The sequence below is a fragment of the Pristiophorus japonicus genome, chromosome 2, assembly GCF_044704955.1.
Source record: "Pristiophorus japonicus isolate sPriJap1 chromosome 2, sPriJap1.hap1, whole genome shotgun sequence".
Classification (NCBI taxonomy): Eukaryota; Metazoa; Chordata; class Chondrichthyes; family Pristiophoridae; genus Pristiophorus; species Pristiophorus japonicus.
This window is the reverse complement of record NC_091978.1, coordinates 146,442,470-146,463,714: the sequence shown is the minus strand read 5'-3', so window position 1 is coordinate 146,463,714 and position 21,245 is coordinate 146,442,470. Positions and strand designations below refer to the sequence as shown.

At 46.7% G+C, this 21,245-nt stretch overlaps 1 protein-coding gene across 2 annotated transcripts in view; it reads right to left on the bottom strand.

Moving 5' to 3' along the window:
- The window catches only part of LOC139232499 (zeta-sarcoglycan), an 817,822-nt gene that overhangs the window by 254,987 nt on the left and 541,590 nt on the right, over positions 1-21,245 (bottom strand). The window lies entirely within an intron of this gene.

Genomic DNA, 21,245 nt, shown 5'->3' with positions numbered 1-21,245 from the left:
GGATTCAATAGGGTGGGTTCATAGAAACTATTTCTTCTGGTGTGGAAATCCAGAACAAGGGGGCATCAACCTTTCAATTAGAGCTAGGCCATTTAGGAGTGAAATCAGGAGCCATTTTACATAAAGGATAATGGAAAAATGGAACTCTCTAACCCCAAAAAGCTAAGGATGCTGGGTAAATTGGATTTTTAGAAACTGAGTTCAATATATTTTTGCGAGTTAAGGGTATTTTGGTATATAAAGAAAAGCTGGGTAAATTACATAGATCAGCCATGATCTAATTGGTGGAACAGGCTCGCGGGGCTCAATGGCCTACTCCTATTCCTACATAATTGCTACAAATTCAGGTCCTGTAGATACATTCTTAGTTTCAATTGCATTAATCACTTCCTTAAACAGTCTGAATATCTTACTTTTATATTAATTGATACATGCTGCCCTGTAAATTCTTGTAAAATAATATAGCCCAGGGATGTAACAAAAGCATTCACTTATGATCTGGACCAGATGTTTCTCACACCTGTATAATCCCTCTGAAGGCAGACTGAGCAAACCGTTGGTCAGATGGGGCATGATATGATTTGTTAAGCTGCTTTATTTTTTACCAGGTCAACATACAGAACAGTTATGATTGAATACAATTATTTTCATCAACTTGTCCTCGCATAATAATATTAAATAATGAACATGCTATGTTACCCTACATTAGTGGATTGTCTTGTTTGATTAAAAACTACATTACTAACTTCTCTCTCTTGAATTCCATCCTTTACATCTCTCTTTATTTAAAAGCATAATTCCAGTGTCAGCTTTTAATCAAACTAATTACACCCCGCCACCCCCCTACACTCGAGTAGAATCGACCAGCATATTTTGTTAATAACCCCTACTGAGTTCAATTAATAGAACTGTCACAGCATCTGTGAATATGAACGATCATTAGAATGTCAAACTTTCTTTTATTGTCTCCATGACACTGTTTGAGACCTCGGGGCCGAAATTGTCCCTTTCAATAAGAGCCATGGCCGCCTGAACGTGGCACCATGGGTCGGAAAGCACTCACCGCTTGGTTGGCGCGGAGGGACCGCCATTTTGTAAATTGCCCTCGTGGATTTTCCCGGCAGAGAACGTCTCCGCTTGTGTTGCCGCCCCGTCGACCCCTTACTGATTGGTGGCGACATCGTTTCTGTCCCTCTTGGAAAATTGGCATTCGGGAAATTGCCCCACGGGATATTGTCCCACAGGAGATGAATGGCCGCCGGTCAGTGCCACTGACAGCTTTTCCCAGCGGGAATCTTCTTGTGGCTGGGCGGCACATCCACCTTTAAAGTGGAGGGCGCAGTGTAGCGGCCGCCACTTAATTTTAATTGTCGGCCAATTCCCAGATCGGCCCGACAATGGCGGCCACGGGTTCGGGCCGGGCCGCCAACAGGCACTAGCCTGGCCGAAACACAACCTGATGGCCCAGTGTTTGCCACTAAAGTGGCTGCAGAGTTCGCAGCGACCCTCCCCTTTAACTGAAATCACATCGCGCTGACGTCATCAGCGGTGCGCTGGTGATTTGGAGCAGTAGTCGCTCCGACCTGCCCCCACTTCCGACCCTCTCCTGACGGCTGTTCTGTCCCGCCCCTACTTCCGCCCCTCTCCCGACACCAACACCGCTCTGACCGGAAACAAGAACCAAAGTGTTGAAAATCGCCGGATTGTCTGCCCCATGCATTGGGGCGGGCGGAACATTTTAAAATCAGTAGGTGCACGCCACTTCGGGTGGAGGGCAATTTCGGCCCCCTCCTGTCTTACATCCAAATCTAGAGGTGCTACCTCTACTCTCTTGTATATTTAACTCCTTTAAAGCCAAATTTAGCTCAATGGTTCCATTTTAACATACATCACACCAACATACTCCCATGAGAACATTTTTAGAATTTCTGAAACATGACAATCGTTCATCTTCAATTTGTTGACTTCCTTGACTTGACATTTCTACCGTCCAGCAGCTGAGGAACCATTGTGTTTCAACCAGCATTCAATGATACTTCCCTATATTTACCTTTAGAAACCTCAATCCCATTCCTAATTGGAATTAATTAGTTTGTCTTGGTTCAGTAGTAGCATTCTCAGCTCTCAATCAAAAGTTGTAGGTTTGAATCCCACTCCAGCGATTTGAGCACATCATCTCAGCTGACACTTCAGTGCAGTGCTGAAGGAATGCATCCGGGAGGGCGCTGAGCAACTCGAGTCTCATCGCCGAGAGATGCAGAAATCAAGCACAGGCAGCGGAAACAGTGTGCGGCAAACCTGCCCCTTACCTTCAACGACTATCTGTCCCACCTGTGACAGGGACTGTGGCTCTCGTATTAGACTGTTCAGCCACCTAAGGACTCATTTTAAGAGTGGAAGCAAGTCTTCGTCGATTCCAAGGGATTGCCTATGATGATGATGAAGGAATGCTGCACTGTTGGAGGTGCTGTCCTTTGGATGAGACATTAAACCAAATTCCCATTTGCCCTCTGAGGTGAACAGAAAAGATACCATGACACTATTCAAATAAGAGCAGGGGAGTTCTCCCAGTAACTTGGCCAGCATTTATCCCTCAATCAACATCACTAAAGCACTTTAACGGGTCATTTATCTCATTGTTGTTTGTGGGACCCTGCTGTATTCAAATTGACTGCTGCGTTTCCCGAGATTACAACAGTGATTACACTTGATAATTGGCTGTATAATGCTTTGAGATGTCCCGAGGTTGTGATAGGTGTTATATAAATGCAAATTATTTCTTTTCTCCAGCTCCTTTTATGAAAGTATTAATTGACACAGGTTAAACTGCTAATTCCCAGTGACCAGAGACAAGAGTTCTGATCTCTGAATACTGGGTTGTCATCCAGCTGGATACATGTATTTACAATCTATATTAATGACTTGGAAGAAGGGACTGAGTGTAACATAGTCAAGTTTGCTGATGATACAAAAATGGGAGGAAAAGCAATGAGTGAGGAGGACACAAAAATTCTGCAAAAGGACATAGACAGGCTAAGTGAGTGGGCAAAAATTTGGTAGATGGAGTATAATGTTGGAAAATGTGAGGTTTAGCACTTTGGCAGAAAAAATCAAAGAGCAAGTTATTATTTAAATTTAAAAAAAATGCAAAGTACTGCATTACAGCAGGACCTGGGGGTACTTGTGCATGAAACAGAAAAGGATAGTATGCAGGTACAGCAAGTGATCAGGAAGGCCAATGGAATCTTGGTCTTAATTGCAAAGGGGGTGGAGTATAAAAGCAAGGCAGTCTTGCTACAGTTAAACAGGGTATTGATGAGACCACACCTGGAATACTGCGTACAGTTTTGGTTTCCATATTTAAGAAAGGATATACTTGGTTTGGAGGCAGTTCAGAGAAGGTTCACTAGGTTGATTCCGGAGATGAGGGGGTTGATTTATGAGGAAATGTTGAGTAGGTTGGGCCTCTACTCATTGGAATTTAGAAGAATGAGAGGTGATCTTATTGAAATGTATAAAATTATGAGGGGGCTTGACAAGGTGGATGCAGAGAGGATGTTTCGACTGATAGGGGAGACTAGAACTAGGGGGCATAATCATAGATTAAGGGGCCACCCATATAAAACTGAGATGAGGAGGAATTTCTTCTCTCAGAGGGTTGTAAACCTGTGGAATTTGCTGCCTATCAAAGCTGGGTCATTGAATAAATTTAATACAGAAATAGACAGTTTCTTAACCGATAAGGGGATAAGGGGTTATGGGGAGCGGGCAGTGAAGTGGACCTGAGTCCATGATTGGATCAGCCATGGTCGTATTAAATGATGGAGCAGGCTCGAGGGGCCGTATGGCCTACTCCTGCTCCGATATATTATGTTCTTATGTGGCCGATGTGAGTTCAGTGCCTCCCCTGCCCCATCATAGTCCCAATGAGCAGCAAATCGCAGTTCCGGCCTCTGAACACTGGGTTGACATCAGGTGTGGTACCCGTGTACAATGGGAGTGGACTGACGAACCCCGCAATTGCATTTGTCTGGGTCTCCTGCTTGGCAATTGTGAGTCAGGCTAACGACCTGTGCATGTAAAAAGGGACTTTGTTATGGAAACAACCCAGAGCAGGATTGCTGGAGGTAAAGCAATGGAAGAAATGGGTTGTCTCATGTGCTGTTAGGCACGGAAAAGAAGAAGAAGAAACTGATATGGGTCCATTCTGTGATGTACTACTCTGGAAGAAAACTTTTAATCTCAAGTCTTGCTTGTAGCTTGTTAACTTTATACACAGGTCCTTTAGTTATGCTCTCATAGATCAAAATAATTGAAATACTTAGATTGACATTATCTAGTCCCCTTAGCACTTTAAAGCCTGCACTAAAGATGTGGATGAATTAAGTGCAAACTCCAAAAACTAACTTGGAAAGATTTCACTGAGATATTATAATGAATTGGTGTGACATATCATGGTTTTTTTCAGATCACAGTTTTGGTGAAGTTTATAAAGAGGAGAGTGGATCGAAGGGGGGAGGAAAGAGAGTGGATCGGCTCTATTTTTTTTAACTGAATAGAGCTGAATATTTTTACAATAGAAAGAAAGAATTTGAATTTATATCACACCATACATGACCTCAGGATGTCCCAAAGTGCTTTACTGCCAATGAAATACTTTTGATGTGTAGTCACTGTGGTAATATATGAAATGCATATGCGGAGTTTAGCACATGTAAAAATCAGCTCTGCAGAGGAAAGAGGCAGTGCCATAGCCCATAGCTAAAAGGTTATCTCTATTTGAAACAACAAATTTCTCATCGGTCCCATTGGTGGACAAGTCACCCCAACAGTGTGTGTGGAATGTGTAATTTGATCCCCTTCCCCTCAATCCCTGCTCACCCACCACCCCCGCCTCCACCGATCTCCTCTCCTCTCCCGTGTAATTCTCTCTCCCCACCTCGGTCTGTTCTCCACCCCTCGATCCCCTCTCCTATCCCCCCATGATTCGAGCAGAGGGAGTCCAGGGGAGGCCCATAAAAGGCCCAGCAGCGTCGGAGGAGCAGTGAGTCGTCGAGGAGCGATAGTCCGGTAGAAGCCCATAAAAGGCCCAGCAGCACCGGAGGAGCAGTGAGTCGTCAAGGAACGTGAGTCTGGGGGAGGCCCATAAAAGGCCCGGCAGCGTCGGAGGAAGTGGCAGTGTCGAGGTGCGGGAGTCCGGGGGAGACCAATAAAAGGTCCAGCAGCTTTGGAAGGAGCGGCAGCGTCTAGGAGCGGGAGTCCGGGGGAGACCAATAAAAGGTCCAGCAGCTTTGGAAGGAGCGGCAGCGGCTAGGAGCGGGAGTCCGGGGGAGGCCCATAAAAGGCCCAGCAGCTTTGGAGGGAGCGGCAGCATTGAGGAGCCAGCTGGTGCAGCTGCAGCAGAGAGAAAAGGCAAAAAAGAAGTAAAAGGCAAAATCGAAGTGTAATGTCACAACCAAGGGGGTAAGTGATTGGCTGGTAATTGGTGAGTAGTTTTTCTTCTTTTTCTTTTCCTTTATAAGTAAGAAACCTTTGGCATTGTTGCCAAATTAAATTAATTTAAGGGTTAAGTCATGGCAGGAGAGCCCTGACCTGTGTCATGCTCCTCCCGTGCTATGTGGGAAGTCAGGGATGCTTCCAGTGTGTTGGAAGTGTATCCAGCTGCAGTTCCTGACAGACCGCATTGCGGCACTGGAGCTGCGCATGGATTCACTCTGGAGCATCCGCGATGCTGAGGATGTCGTGAACAGCACATTTAGTGAGTTGGTCACACCGCAGGTAAAGGTTACTCAGCCAGAGAGAGAATGGGTGACCATCAGGCAGAGCAGTGGAAGGAAGGTAGTGCAGGGGCCCCCTGTGGTCATCCCCCTCCAAAACAGGTACACCGCCTTGGGTGCTGTTGGGGGGGATGACTCATTGGCGGGGGGGGGGGGGCAGCAGAAGCCAAGTTCATCGCACCATGGGTGGCTCTGCTGCACAGGAGGACAGGAAAAAAAGTGGGAGAGCTATAGTGGTAGGGGATTCTATTGTAAGGGGAATAGATAGAGGTTTCTGTGGCCACAACCGAGACTCCAAGATGGTATGTTGCCTCCCTGGTGCAAGGGTCAAGGATGTCTTGGAGTGGTTGCAGGACATTTTGGAGGGGAAGATGAACAGCCAGTTGTCGTGGTGCATTTAGGTACGAACAATTTCGGTAAAAAATGGAATGAGGTCCTACAAGCTGAATTTAGGGAGCTAGGAGTTAAATTAAAAAGCAGGACCTCAAAGGTAGTAATCTCAGCATTGCTACCAGTGTCACATGCTAGTCAGAGTAGGAATTGCAAGATAGCTAAGATGAATACGTGGCTTGAAGAGTTGTGCAGGTGGGAGGGAATCAAATTTCTGGGACATTGGAACCGGTTCTGGGGGAGGTGGGACCAGTACAAGCCGGACGGTCTGCACCAAGGCAGGACTGGAACAAATGTCCTAGGGGGAGTGTTTGCTAGTGTGTTGGGGAAGGGTTAAACTAATATGGCAGGGAGATGGTAACCTATGCAGGGAGACAGAGGGAAGTAAAATAGGGGCAGAAGCAAAAGACAGAAAGAAGACATGTAGGGCAGAGAAACCCAAGGCAAAAATCAAAAAGGGCCACATTACAGCAAAATTCTAAAAGGGACAAAATGTGTGAAAAAGACAAGCCTGAAGGCTCTGTGCCTCAATGCGAGGAGTATTCGTAATAAGGTGCACGAATTAACTGCGCAGTCAGCTATTAATGAATACAATATAATTGGCAACACGGAGACATGTCTCCAAGGTGACCAAGGCTGGGAACTCAACATCCAGGGGTATTCGACATTCAGGAAGGATAGACAGAAAGGAAAAGGAGGTGGGATAGCGATGCTGGTTAAAGAGGAAATTAACGCAATAGTAAGGAAGGACATTAGCTTGGATGATGTGGAATCTGTATGGGTAGAACTGTGGAATACCAAAGGACAGAAAACATTAGTGGGAGTTGTGTACAGACCACCAAACAGTAGTAGTGAGGTTGGGGACAGCATCAAACAAGAAATTAGGGATGCGTGCAATAAAGGTACAGCAGTTATCATGGACAACTATAATCTACATATAGATTGGGCTAACCAAACTGGTAGCAATATGGTGGAGGAGGATTTCCTGGAGTGTATTAGGGTTGGTTTTCGAGACAATTATGTCGAGGAACCAATTAGAGAGCTGGCCATCCTAGACTGGGTGTTGTGTAATGAGAAAGGACTAATTAGCAATCTTGTTGTGCGAGGCCCCTTGGGGAAGAGTGACCATAATATGGTGGAATTCTTTATTAAGATGGAGAGTGACACAGTTAATTCAGAGACTAGGGTCCTGAACTGAAGGAAAGGTAACTTCGATGGTATGAGACGTGAATTGGCTAGAATAGACTGGCGAATGATACTTAAAGGGTTGACAGTGGATAGGCAATGGCAGATATTTATAGATCACATGGATGAACTTCAACAATTGTACATCCCTGTCTGGAGTAAAGATAAAAAGGAGAAGGTGGCACAACCGTGGCTAACAAGGGAAATTAAGGATAGTGTTAAATCCAAGGAAGAGGCATATAAATTGGCCAGAAAAAGCAGCAAATCTGAGGACTGGGAGAAATTTAGAATTGAGAAGAGGAGGACAAAGGTTTTAATTAGAAGGGGGAAAATAGAGTATGAGAGGAAGCTTGCTGGGAACATAAAAACTGATTGCAAAAGCTTCTATAGATATGTGAAGAGAAAAAAATTAGCGAAGACAAATGTAGGTCCCTTACAGTCAGAATCAGGTGAATTTATAATGGGGAACGAAGAAATGAAAGACGAATTGAACAAATACTTTAGTTCTGTCTTCACGAAGGAAGACACAAATAACGTTCCGGAAATACAAGGGGACCGAGGGTCTAGTGAGAAGGAGGAACTGAAGGAAATCCTTATTAGTCAGGAAATTATGTTAGGGAAATTGATAGTATTGAAGGCCGATAAACCCCCGGAACCTGATAGTCTGCATCCCAGAGTACTTAAGGAAGTGGCCCTAGAAATAGTGGATGCATTGGTGATCATTTTCCAACAGTCTATCGACTCTAGATCAGTTCCTATGGACTGGAGGGCAGCTAATGTAACACCACTTTTTAAAAAAGGAGGGAGAGAGAAAACAGGGAATTATAGACTGGTTAGCCTGACATCAGTAGTGGGGAAAATGTTGGAATCAATTATTAAAGATGAAGCAGCGCATTTGGAAAGTAGTGACAGGATCGGTCCAAGTCAGCATGGATTTGTGAAAGGGAAATCATGCTTGACAAATCTTCTAGAATTTTTTGAGGATGTAACTAGTAGAGTGGACAAGGGAGAACCAGTGGATGTGGTGTATTTGAACTTTCAAAAGGCTTTTGACAAGGTCCCACACAAGAGATTGGTGTGCAAAATTAAAGCACATGGTATTGGGGGTAGTGTACTGACGTAGATAGAGAACTGGTTGGCAGACAGGAAGCAGATAGTCGGGATTAACGGGTCCTTTTCAGAATGGCAGGCAGTGACTAGTGGGAAGCCGCAGGGCTCAGTGCTGGGACCTCAGCTATTTACAATATACATCAATGATTTAGATGAAGGAATTGAGTGTAATATCTCCAAGTTTGCAGATGACACTAAGCTGGGTGGCAGTGTGAGCTGTGAGGAGGATGCTAAGAGGCTGCAGGGTGACTTGGACAGGTTAGGTGAGTGGGCAAATGCATGGCAGATGCAGTATAATGTGGATAAATGTGAGGTTATTCACTTTGGCGGCAAAAACACGAAGGTAGAATATTATCTGAATGGCCGCAGATTAGGAAAAGGGGAGGTGCAACGAGACCTGGATGTCATGGTACATCAGTCATTGAAAGTTGGCATGCAGGTACAGCAGGCGGTGAAGAAGGTAAATGGCCTGTTGGCCTTCATAGCTGGGGGATTTGAGTGTGGGAGTAGGGAGGTCTTACTGCAGTTGTAAAGGGCCTTGATGAGGCCTCACCTGGAATATTGTGTTCAGTTTTGGTCTCCTAATCTGAGGAAGGACGTTCTTGCTATTGAGTGAGTGCAGCGAGGGTTCACCAGACTGATTCCCGGGATGGTAGTACTGACATATGTGGAGAGAGTGGATAGACTGGAGTTTAGAAGAATGAGAGGGGATCTCATAGAAACATATAAAATTCTGACGGGATTGGACATGTTAAATGTATGAAGAATGTTCCCGATGTTGGGGAAGTACAGAACCAGAGGTCACTGTCTAAGGATAAAGGGTAAGCCATTTAGGACCGAGATGAGGAGAAAATTCTTCACTCAGAGAGCTGTTAACCTGTGGAATTCTCTACCGCATAGAGTTGTTGATACCAGTTCATTGGATATATTCAAAAGGGAGTTAGATATGGTCCTTACTGCTAAAGGGATCAAGGCGTATGGAGAGAAAGCAGGAAAGGAGTACTGAGCTGAAAGATCAGCCATGATCTTATCGAATGGTGGTGCAGGCTCGAAGGGCTGAATGCCTGCTCCTGCACCTATTTTCTATGTTTCTATGATTCCCTCTCCCCCATCAATCCCCTTCCCCCTCGATCTCCTCTCCTCCCCCCATCGATCCCCTCACCCCCCTTGATCCCCTCACCCTCCCCCTCAATCCCCTCTCCCCCGCCCCTCTCCCGCCCTCGATTCCCTCGCCCACCCAATCCCCTCTCCCCCTCCCCTCCCCCTCAATCTCCTGCCCCATCGATCCCCTCTCCCACCCCTCGATCCCCTCTCTCCCCTTCGATCCCCTCACCCCTCCCCCCTCAATCCCCTCTCATCTGATCCCCTGGCCTTCTCTGTACAGAGCCAAGGAGAGTGTGGCGATGCAGGCTGCAGTCGCCCGCACCATTTGGCACTGCGGATGCGCAACCGGATTGAGCAAAACGGGCACACATGTGCAGAGGGAATCAAAAATACCATGCAAGTAATCAATCTGTAACTGGTCAAAAGCAAGGGCGAATGTCAGACCCAATTTGGAGCTGTTTTCCCAGCTTTACCACTGATTTTTCCCAGAAGGTATTGCCTGGCAGAACAGGCATCATATATTTGTTCAGCTGTCCAATGAAACTCTTCCAAATCTGCAACACGTCTGATTTGTTTTCAAAACTTCTATTGACCTTGCCCTGAGCTTTCCCTGAGATGATAGAAGGAGGCTGTGGGATTACTTCCTAGGATGTCTGCCTTTTTTTAATTACTTTTTTCTATTGGGAGTTGATTAACATAATCCTAGCATTATTTTCCTGTGGTTAGAATTAATCCTGCTTCCCAGAATTTTCAGTACTTATACTGTAGAAATCCAAAAGCCCTTCAAAACAGAAAACAGAAAACTACACTTGGCTTCATGAAATTCTTCGGACTGGATTTTCGGATGCAGGCTTCTTAGGGGGCTAATGGCGGTGGGGCGTTAAATTTAGCGCCCTATAAAAGTTTGCGTCTCCGTCTGGAAAATTTACTGGAAATTCAGTGAGAATGATCGGGGATGCTAAATCAGGCGTTACACACATGAGCTTGGCCGCCCAACTGAAAATTACCATGCAAACAAAACTTCTTTTCTCGCGCATGCGAAGAGGAGTGCTTTAGTTCCAGAAGCCAGATGAAAGGTTAGGACGCGGCAATATAATTTTGTGCATGCGCAGATTCACCTGTCCACTTCAGAGTGGGAAAAATGGTGTAGCAGGAAGGACACCAGAGAGCATGCCCACTTCTCTGCCATGGCCGCTGAGGCACTAATACAGACCATTGAGAGGAGGTGGCCCACCTTACATCTTGCTGCAGGAAGTAGGCCCCTGCCAAGTGTCTTTAGGAGGATTTCGAGTGAGATTACACAAGAGGTGGCAGTGCTTAGAACTGCCACCCAATATTGCAAAAAGTTTCAGACCTCATGAGGTGAGTATCCTTTACATTTATGCACCACTGCCATAGTTGCAGCATCACTGTCTCACACAATGTAACGTCTTTGGCAGAGCTGCCCCTTCTCTATGTGTTCCAGGCCATGGTGTGGGTTGGTAAAGCTCGCTGAAAACTGGAGGCTCATTTCACCAGCCATGCCCTGCGCATTCAGGCATCGCGGACCCTCTGGTCCCCTATTCATTCTCACCCCTCCTCGCACTACCCTTTGACTCTGGATATGTGTTGGGCAAACGTCACCCTGAGTCACAATCCTAGCTGGTTCTCACTTCCTCCCAGCCTTCCCACCTGCTTACTGTGCAGCCACGCAGATTATTATACAAATCTTGACACTTCCAGACAGTAGCAGCTAATCTACTATGGGAGGCACTTGTGCCACACGATGAGCTGCAAACTCACTCACACCTTCTTCTTGATCTTATTGTAGGCGAAATTGGTGCAAAATCGGCGGGAGCAGCAATGTACCGGAGGTGGGGAGCCTGATCTTCAGGACCTCATTGTGGTGGAGCAGCGAGTGTTGGCCCTCATGGGCACCACAGTTCTTGCAGTGGCGTCCAGCAAGGCAGAGCCCCCTGTGGGTAGTGATGGTATGTGAATGGTGTTTGCGATTTATGTGAGCTCCTTGACCCCTGATATCAAGTGGCCTACCCCCTTTACATATAGATGTCCAATGCCACCTTCCTCTTATCTCCCTGCCCCCTCACCTGCTGCTAACCACACGTCTATTGCTTTGTGCTTGCAGATGACCAGCCAGAAGTGCAGTAGCCTGCCCCTGAGCCATCCACATCTGGGGACGGGGGAGATGATGAGGGAGGGGACAACAGTGTGCTCACTGAGTGGGAGATGCCATCAGTCCCAGTAAGTGGGGACATCAGATCGGTGGACGAGGCTGTTTTTGTGGGGTTTGAGGCACTCTGAGGCTCCTGGCCCCAGTGGCCTACACCAACGCCCAGTGGGAGGGTAAACTCGGTGGCCAGCTCACCAGAGGGTGAGTCGGCCTAGGTCCCGCTGAGAGACAGGCAGACCTGGAGCTGGACTTGTTGGCTCTGCCCAGGAAGACCACGCAAATGCACCATGACCTCATGGGTACATTGGATAGGGTCCTGCAGAGCATCGACGCACTTGCTGTGAGTGTGGCAGAGGCCGCCTCAAGCATTGCCCGTGCCTCTCAAGAGCCCACAAGCACATCCTTGCCCATTCATAGAAGGAGATGGGCTCAACGAGTGATAGTGGCATCCCAGGGAGGATTGCGCGTGCCATGGTTGACGTGGAAGCAGCAATCACATCACGGGCCCAAGTTACGCAAGAACCTTGTGATGTGATGCTGTCAGTGATTGCTGCATGAACTTGCAGAATGCTGCATTTCAGGCTCAGTGTGCTCTGAGTCAGTCTCAGTGTAATGCCATGCAATCACTGACTGCTGCAATTCTCTCTCTCTTTCCCACAGTCCGAGCAGGCCAGCAATGTGTCCTCACATATTGTGCTCCAGATGCTGACACTCTGCCCCGTGTGAGTGGCAGTGGGCCCCTGGAAATGGAAGGCGCTGCCCTTCCTCAAGATGACAGCATTCCAGCTCCCAACACTGCCCCTCTGCCTTTGCACCAACCCGTGGTCTACACTCGAGCTATCGGTTTCCGCAGCCGGGCCTTCAAGGCCCAGAGCTGGTCCAGGGCAGCCTGGTTGGCCATTTGGAGTGCTTGTCCCACACACACATAAGCCCTCAAGCAGCCTTGCTATAGGGACTGAGGCCACATTGAGGAGGAGCACTAGGTGTAGGAGGGAGGAGATGGTGAGGGAGGGTGGGGGGGAAATGTCAGGTAAAGTCCGATTTTCGACTTTGACCACCATGGGATCATGTTCTTCCAATGTAGATAATGGCTGTAAATATGTAATTACAATTGTTGCACTGCAGTGAGCTTGTTGTGTTTTGTTTTGTTACATGCTGGGGCACGGGGAGGTTTGGTTCTGTTGGTGGAGGCGACGATGTTGGGGTCGTTAGTAAAATGTTACTTTGACTGTTTTGCATTGGCGTCTTGTATATCATTGTAGAGTTTAATGAAGATGATCTCAGTATTAGCTGCATCCCTCAGCTTCCTCCATTCAAGAGAGCCGATCCATTATGAGTCAATGACGTGCGGCTCTTGGTCCGGCAGCATCACGACACTGTCTCCTCTGTGGATGGTGTTCTTCCTGCCGTGGATGGCGATTCAAGGCCTCATCCTCTTCCTCCTGAGGTGGGGGTGCAATCCCCACTGGCAATGCCTGACTCCTCATGGACCACAATTAATTCCGACACCTGTTGACGGCTGCCTCCAGAGCAGTCCAGGCATTGGAAATGTTGCTTCAGCACCCCTTTTGTCTGTTTGATGATGTTGCAGGTGGCCCCATGGTTCGCATTATAGCGATGCTCTGCTTCTGTGGTGGGGTTGCAGAGGGGGTGATTAGCCAGGTGGCTAGTCCATCTTCTTTGTCCCTGAGCAGCTAGCCGCGCCCTTCCCATGTGGCCGAAACAATCATGACAGAGTGCTCTCACTCAAGATGAAAGCATCATGTGCGCTCCCTAGTTAGTGGGCATTCACTGTGAGGATGCACTACTGAGGTCATACACCAGCTGCACGTTTAGAGAGTGGTATCTGAAATATAGAGCTCCACCTTTGGACTACTGTGGTAATGCAGTTGCTGCTGTACAATAATAAAAGGATCATGTGACCAGGTCACCTGACGAGTTTTCTGTAGAGCCATCTTATAGTCTGTTCATTTATGATATCACAGTATCCCTTTTGGTTTCTGAATACCTCTGCATTGTGGAATGGTGCTCGCAAGGCCAGGTGTGTGCAGTCAATGGCTCCTTGAATCCTCGGGAAGCCCACACTCCTGCCAAAGCCAAGTGCCTGCTCATTCTGGCTCTCCCTGATCATTGGGAACATTATGAAGTCCATTCGCGGGCGTAGAGAGCCTTTGTGATGTGGCGAATGCAATGATGTGCAGCTTATTGAGAGACACTGCATAGGTCCCCTGCTGCAGCCTGGAAGGAGCCGGAGGCATAGATGGTCAACCCCACAGTCACCTTCACTGCAACAGGCAATGCAGTCCTGGTGCCAATGTAAGGCTGCAGGTCTGCCTGTAGGAGATGGCATATCGCTGTCAGCACTTCCTTTCAGAAGCACAGCCATCTCACACACTGCTCCTCAGAGAGCTGGCGGTATGAGCGTTGCTGACTGCAAACCTGTGGGGGTTAAGGCCTCCTGTCAAGACATCTTTGGCCTCTCCTCATCCATGGCCCGACATGGCCAACAGCCCTTCTACCTTGACGCCGCCTAACAAGAGCATGGAGTAGGAATGCTGGCGAACTAGTAATGCCCCCATTAAATTATTTCACTGAAATTGTAAGGAACCTGTAATGGCAGATAAATCTGCCGCTTTAAAGTCTGAGGTCCACGTAGCATGCTCTGCGCAAACGTTGCACTCAATGTGTCCTCCGATTTAGGATCCTCCTCCCTCACGTTCAACACGCTGCAAATAATGCCGACTCGGCCGTGGGACCACCTGATTTTTCAGTCGTGACTTGGGGCAGATGTTAAATGCAGCGTTACCACCTAATTTAGCGACTGGTGTGCGAGCGGGATGTTGCACGACGACTGACGTCATAATCTGAATGAACTTACAGAGCGAGGCGGTAGCGTTTTGTGCCGCCGCAAAACCGGCACCGAATTTCCCGGCAGGGCGCTGGAAGTTGGCCGCTCGGGCGGTAAGCATTTCGATACCTGTTACTGCCCCTCTGGGACACAAACAGAAGTGCAATACAACCAAAAATCCAGCCCTTAACCTTGAAATATTATGGGCCGTAAATTGTGCGCACATGTGCGCACGTGCCTATACCCGAAGGACCTTTGTGGGTGGAGATTTGGGTTATTTGCCCAACTCTTGCCCAAGGCATATCCTTGAAACTCTTATACCTAGTAAAAGCAGACATAAGACCTGCTTTTACCAGCCTAAGAGTTTTAAAAGATAGAAAATATAAATTTTCTTACTTATTTTTATATTAAAAACCCTGCCCCATATCAAGGTAAGTTTATGTTTAACGCCATTAAAACTTTTCTTTTTAAATTTCCCAATAATATATTTTTCCCCTCTTTAAGGTCCATTACCGCCTCTAAGGCCAACCCATCAGAAATTCCCCCCCGAGTTAGGGGCGGTGGAAATGCGTTTCTTCTCGCCCGGTGTGCCCACCCCTTCGGGCACGCGCTGACCCCTTTCTACTCTGTGAGAGAAATTGCCCCGCGAGAGCGCGGCCGCCGCTGCCGCACGGTGTCTTTGACAGCTTTTCCCGGTGGGAAGCTGCCAGTGGCTGGGCGCACGTCCGCCCTTAAACCGGCGGGCACACTGCTGCGGCCGTCATTTTATTTCACTTGTCGGCTGACTCTGAAGTCGGCCAGAAAATGGCGTCACGGGCCAACAGGCAGCCCGGCACCCATTCCCTGGCCCAACCGAAGCTCTCCCTGGTGGCCCACTTGCACCACCATAGCGGCCCTGCCCTTTAAGTGAAGGGGAGGGTCATTTTGACGCGTCAAGGCATTGTGGCATGTCCATCGGCGCACATGACATCACCGGCTTTCCGTCCCGCTCCAAAAGCACTTCCGCCCCCAAACACCGCCACTACGAATTAGCCAAGCAAAAGTGGGCAATTTCCCTCTATTCGCTGGCCTGTGGTTTATTCGAATTATCCGCTCCATTTGGGGCGGAGAGCAATTTTGCCCCCTGAATTTAATGTAATTTCTATTACTTTTTTTAAAAGTGATGTGTTCTTTGTATTTATGTGTGCGTTTCCTTTGTTTTTAGGGGTTCCCCCATTCATAGTAAGGGGAGCTCCGAGTTCCCCTTACTATGAATGAGAATACTACAGTGTAATTGGTGATCCAGGCTCACGTGATCCCAGGAAGTGCTGATGCTCGGCCTCGGCCCGAAGTCTACGTTGGAGCGGGACCACCAGGTACTTTCAGATTTTTTTGTGGTCGGAAGCCTCCGACTGCAATTTCTGGTCCTATATTTGCTATAACTTTTTCTATAACTTTACCTTCTGTGCAATTAATTACGTTTGCCTTTTGTTTCTCTCTCAGTGTTAATGGATGCTATTTCTCTTGCTGTTGTTGTCTTATGTCTGTGATGGTGAATGGCTATCTCTCATATTGTTGTTACCTTGGGGCTAATTTTAACTTTTGGCGATAGTATAAAACAGGCTGTGTCAGATCAGGCGCTTGTGTACACCTTGCCTAATTTTCATTTTCATTGAAATCAATGGTCTAGAAATTGAGCCTCCTTGCACCCATTTTCTGGAGGGGAAAACAAATACAATTTCACAATTCTATGTCCCCAAAATGCCTGTAATCAGTATGTCCCATATTGGAATGTTCAGACATCCCTACCAGCTGCCTAAAACAGGAGTTAGGCTCTTAGCTTGTGTTTATGAGGGGTCTAACATCCATTTTAGGAAGCCTTCCAGAATTAGGCTGTCCTGAACACAGCTGGTGTTGGGCCGGCCGCATTCAGGATAACCAGGTCTAGAGTTTAGATGCAGTCAAACCAATGGTCCTTGAAGGAATTGCTGGAAGCTGACACCATAAAAATCCATTTATTAAAAAATTCTTAGCTGAATGAGGAGCATGCAGAAGCAGGAGTGCTCCTCCCAGCTCCACAGCAGTCTCAAAGACCATCACCTGTCCCTGCTCAGCTCCTCCGATCACTTCTCCCACCCAAGACCTACCTGAGGGCCCCTGACGATGTTGCAGTGGTACAAAATTTATATCCACTTAAATAGGCATCCGCAGCTCACGGTCGTATTTAAATGGGGCCAGTGGCCCCCTTTCAATTGGATCTCAGGCATATCTGTAACAAACAAGGGAGCATTCCCTGCACCCAGTTTGTTCTGGCAGGCCGTGCTATCCGATCTCTACCAATATGGAAATTCAAATCAAGAGAGGTGTATAACGGTCGGCTGATCCACTATCAACCCATTTACACTAGCGTCAAAAGTTAAAATGAGACTCGGATCTGTGCTGATGGATAACTGTCTTTTTTTAAATTCATTCCTGGGATGTGGGTGTCACTTGAAAAGCCAGCATTTATTGCCCATCCCTAATTGCACTTGAGAAGGTGGTGGTGAGCTGCTTTCTTGAACCGCTGCAGTCCTTATGGTGAAGCTACTCCCACAGTGCTGTTAGGGAGGGAGTTCCAGGATTTTGACCCAGCGATGATGAAGGAACGGTGATATATTTACAAGTCAGGATGGTGTGTGACTTGGAGGGGAACTTGCAGGTGATGCTGTTCCCATGCACCTGATGCCCTTGTCCTTCTAGGCGGTAGAGGTTGCGGGTTTGGGAGGTGTTGCCAAAGAAGCCTTGGTGAGTTGCTGCAGTGCATCTTGTAGATGGTACACACTACAGCCACAGTGCGTTGGTGGTGGAGGGAGTGAATGTTTAAAGTGGTGAATGGGGTGCCATCAAGCAGGCTGCTTTGTCCTTGGTGTCAAGTTTCTTGAGTGTTGTTGGAGCTGCACTCAGCCAGGCAAGTGGAGAGTATTCCATCACACGCCTGACTTGTGCCTTGTAGATGGTGGAAAATTAGGAGTTAGGAGTTGAGACACTCGTTGCAGAATACCCAGCCTCTGACCTGCTCTTGTAGCCACATTATTTATGTGGCTGGTCCAGTTTAGTTTCACTTTTCTGAGTGTGAGGTTCAGTGATGGTAATGCCATTGAATGTCAAGCAGCGGTGGTTATACTCTCGCTTGTTGGAGATAGTCATCGTCTGTCACTTGTGGTGGCGCGAATATTACATGCCACTTATCTGCCCATGCCTGAGTGTCATCCAGGTCTTGCTGCATTCGAGCATGGACTACTACCTTATCTGAGGAGTTGTGAATGGAACTGAAAACTGTGCAATCATCAGCAAACAACCCCAGTTCTGAAGTTATGATGCAGAGAAGGTCATTGATGAAGCAGCTGAGATGGTTGGGTCAAGGACAAAGCCCTGAGGAACTCCTGCAGTGATGTCCTGGGGCTGTGATGATTGGCCTTCAACAACTACAACTATCTTCCTTTGTGCTAGGTATGACTCCAGTCTATTAGTCTATTAATAGGTTACCTTATTGAAGGCCTTTTGAAATTCTAGATAAATTACATCCATTGAATTACCATTGTCTACTCTCTCTGTTACCTCTTCAAAAAATTCAACAAGATTGGTCAAGCAAGATTTTCTCTTTTGAAATCCATGCTGAATATTCATTATTGTACTTTTTGTTTCTAGATGTTCTTCTATTTTCTCCTTTAGTAGGGATTCCATTATTTTTCTTACCACCAATGTTAAGCTGACTGGTCTATAATTCCCTGGACATGTTCTATCCCCCTTCTTAAATATATAAGCAGAGAGTTGGGGTAAAGGGTAGCTATTCAGAGTGGCAGAAGGTGGGTAGTGGTGTTCCACAAGGATCAGTGCTGGAACCACTGTTGTTCATAGTTTATATTAGGCTTTGGAATCAAAAGCACAATTTCTAAATTTGCGGATGACACCAAATTGGAAGGGATAGTCAATACTGAGGAGGACTGCAACAAATTACAGGAAGACATTAATAAACTTGCAGAATGGGCATATAATTGGGAAATGAATTTCAACACAGATAAATGTAATGTATTACATTTTGGTAAGAAAAATAGGGAGGTCACATATTACTTGGAAAATAAGAATCTAAAAGGAGTAGAAGAAAGAAAGATTTGGATTTATATAGTGCCTTTTATGACCACCAGACGTCTCAAAGTGCTTTACAGCCAATGAAGTACTTTTGAAGTGTAGTCACTGTTGCAATGTAGGAAACGCAGCAGCCAAATAGCACACAAGGAAGCTCTTACAAACAGCCATGTAATCTGTTTTTGTTATGTTGATTGAGGAATAAATATTGGCCAGGACACTGGGGTTAACTCCCCTGCTCTTCTTCAAAATAGCACAATGGGATCTTTTACGTCCACTTGAGCGAGCGGACGGGGACTCGGTTTAACATCTCATCTGAAAGATGGCACGTCCAACAGCGCAGCTCTCCCTCAGCACTGCACTGGAGTATCTGCCTAGATTTCTGTGCTCAAGTCCCTGGAGTGGGACTGGAACCCACAACCTTCTAACTCAGAGGTGAGAGTGCTACCCACTGAGCCAAAGCTGACACAGCAATGTGATCTCTGGGTACAAATACACAAAATCACTAAAAGTAGCTACATAAGGCCATAAAAAAGCAAACCAAGCACTAGGATTTATTTCTAGAGGGATAGAATTGAAAAGCAGAGAAGTTATGCTAAACTTGTGTCGAAGTTTGGGTTAGACCACACTTGGAGTACTATGTACAATTCTGGTCAACATATTCTTAAAAGGATATAGAGGCACTGGAGAATGTGCAAAAAAGATTTACAAGGATGATACCAGAAATTAGAAGTTTTACCTATCAGCAAAGGATGAACAGGCTGAGTCTACTTTCTCTTGAAAAGAGAAGGCTGAGGGGTGACCTAATAGAGGTCTTTAAAATTATGAAAGGTTTTGATAGAGTAGGGGGAAGAGCAAAACTAGAGGCAATCAATATAAGATTAGTCACTAAGAAATCAAATAGGGAATTCAGAAGTAACTTCTTTACCCAGAGAGTGGTGAGAATGTGGAGCTTGCTACCACAAGGAGTGGTTGAAGCGAATATTATAGATGCATTTACGGGGAGGCTAGATAAGCATATAAGGGAGAAGGATAGAGAGCTGATAGAGTTAGGTGAGGAAAGGCAGGAGGCGGCTCAAAAGGAGCATAAATGCCAGCATGGACTAGTTGGGCTGAATTACCTGTTTCTGTGACGTATATCCGATGTAATCCTATGTAAACACTGATATTTGACCGAACCTTGAGCTCGCATTTGATTCAGTTGCACTATTCCATCTGACCCTGAAGGATGTATTCATTGGCACATATGGAAGAGATGATTGAAAAACATCTACCATTCTATGGCTCAGATCCTTATTGTATGCTTTCAATTTGAGCTACATAACTTGGTTATTTCATGAGATGACAACTGGCAATAGCATGGAACAGCATGAAGGTGTTGAAAACAGATTTAGGAAATGTTCACTAGTGTACGTCGTGGGAAAGCTTGAGATTGAAAAACAAAGCCGAAAAGTGTTTTGTTTCACAGTTCGGTTTTTGTTTATTTTGGCTTGGGAAGGAAACCACAGCTGAGTCACACCTTATCTCACCAGACATTCACACATATAGGCCTGAATTTTAATGGTGAAGGCGGGTTGGGAGCGAAGGGGCAAAGAGGTCAAGTTCCCACAAGTCCTGCCACATCTAACGGCAGGGCCAGATTGGCAAGGGAAACCTCTGTTTCTCATCCACAACCAGCCAGGTTGAGAGACTGGTTGGCTGCAAGCAGGTAGGCCTGAGGAGGGAAGAAGGGATCGCGTGGAGGCCGGATGGGCATCAGAGGGCTGGAGGAGCATGGGGGTGGGGCTGGATGAGCAACAGATTGGACAGGGGGCCATGAGTAGCAGATCGGGGGTGGGAAGCCTTGTGGGGGATTTCTGATCATGGGGGATGGGCTAAGCAGAGTCACTGGATCTAGGAGGTAAGTGTAAAGGCACTTACCTACTGAATCCAGCAGTCCTCGTCTTATTTTAGCTGGTGGGTTTCATGTGGCCTGCAAAACCCGACCAGCCAGATTTAAATTTAAAATAGAGATTAAAACTAAACTAACTCATAATAATATTTAAATTGGGCGACACACCTCCTGGGAAAGGGTTAGATGCCTGCCCCCCCCTGTTCCCCCCTCCCCGTCCGCCTCCGTTAAAATCGGAAGTGGGCGGGTTGGATGTGGGGTTCAGGTCCGGATTCATACTTTTAACACTTTAACTTCCCACCTGACCCAAACCCACCCATTTTTTGGGGGGTTAAAATGCCCACATGCACTTTCCAGCAGATCACTACATAGTGATCACTAAGGATTTTTCTCTCCTTAGCCAAGGAGCACCAAGGTCAATAGTAGCACCTGACTGCCTCCTGGCCGAGGTCAGCGAGCTCGCATACACCAAAAATCAAATCTGGGGCCTTTTGGTTTTGTATGACTCAACTACAGACTATTTGATCAACTGAGCTACCAGGGGAGTTTATTCCATAGTGTTAAGTTGTAGACGAGTCATTTTAATATGAAATACTGTCCATTTCTCAGAATTATCATCTCCTTTTGCTTTATACAATCATACCTTTTGTCATTTAATCACCCTAT